Below are 1,508 nucleotides of genomic sequence, written 5' to 3'. Positions count from 1 at the left end.
GAAAATACAATGCTGAAAAAAATAGGCAGAGAAAATTTATGTAATTTTAAATGTTACAATTACTTCTAAAGGTTTACCTATTCGTTTCACTTGCCCCAGTGTGACTACTTTGTTAAAATATATTAAAATTCTCTTCTGCATCTCTTGTACATTCGTATTTCAAGGACTAGGCATTCAATCTGCATAACTGCATTTTAATTCATTTCACTTCCACTTTCTTGTTGGCCCACCAGCGGCCGAGCGGTAAAATCGCTGAACACAGAAGTTCGGTCCGAGGTTCGAATCCCGCAACCGGGCTGGCTGCATGGCGTTAACGTGTATGCGAGCTAGTTCCCTTAGGAAGTCTCCACGAAGGCTTCCCTCCTCTTAGGCATATAGCTCTCGAGTGCTTTGCCATAAGCAAAAGCATCCTCTTCCTCTTAAGCTTTCTTAACATCTCTCTTCCTTTGGTTCTTTATTTCAGATTGAAAACCAGTTCCCTGCACACTCTAGGAGGATCTTGTAGATTTTCCGAACCGATTTTCAGTCGCAACCGTTGGAATTCACATTCTGAGTCGAATTCTAAACAGCCTTCTGTATTAGTTTCTAATGAGCATTTCTGATGTTCACTTCCCCGGTCAACTCATGGTTAAGTTTTCATTAATTCACTTTACGAGTTCTTGTCAAGCTTCGTTTTCTGCACCGACAATATCGAGACAATTTCTTTAAAATTTATTCTTTAACTGCTCACCGTACTGAACTGTGTTGAAGACTGGAAGAAAAGAAATGCTTAATCTTTCAAAATTAAGCATTTTCATGACTTTAAATGAGTCGTTTTTAAGTAATGAATTTTTAAGTAAGAAGTAAGATTTTTTTTAAGTCATTAGAATTTTTAAGTAATTAAAGTGCGTCATTCATTAGCGAACCCACACTTGCCTAGTCTTTTTCTGCTTTTACTTGAAATTCTAGTTTTTATTATTAATTGTTCACATTTCCTATAAAACTGTACTGAAATATCAGGCAATTTTAAGCAATTCGCATTAAACAATTTTTCGTAGAAATACAAGGGTGGATCCAAAAAAAAAAAATGTTACAAGGGTAATAAAAATTATTTATTAAAAATAGATACAAAATACAAAAGGAAATTAAGAGGCACACTTGTCTATCATTTTCCCACATAATCACCAAACCTATTTAGGCATTTATATGACCACAGCACCACTTGTTTAACCCGGATTTGCAGAAATCATGTACCTGCCCATTGGTGTATTTGGTGTATATAATTATGGCAAAGCACACGAGGGCTATCTGCCTAAGGGTATGGATGCCTTCGTGGAGGACTTTCTAAGGAAAACTGGCTCGTATACACGTTACACATGGTGAAAACCACGAAAACACCCATGCAGCCAGCCCGTTCGCGGGATTCGAGCCTCGGACCGAACTACCAGTGTTTAGCGACTTTACCGCTCTGCCGCTGGTGGGCCCCTGCCCATTGAGCCACTTCAGGGTGGTTATTTTCACATCACTGA

This window comes from Stegodyphus dumicola, chromosome 9, assembly GCF_044657685.1.
Source record: "Stegodyphus dumicola isolate Sdum_Otavi_A_Nest chromosome 9, ASM4465768v1".
Taxonomy (NCBI): Eukaryota; Metazoa; Arthropoda; class Arachnida; order Araneae; family Eresidae; genus Stegodyphus; species Stegodyphus dumicola.
Note: the sequence above shows the minus strand (reverse complement) of the source record.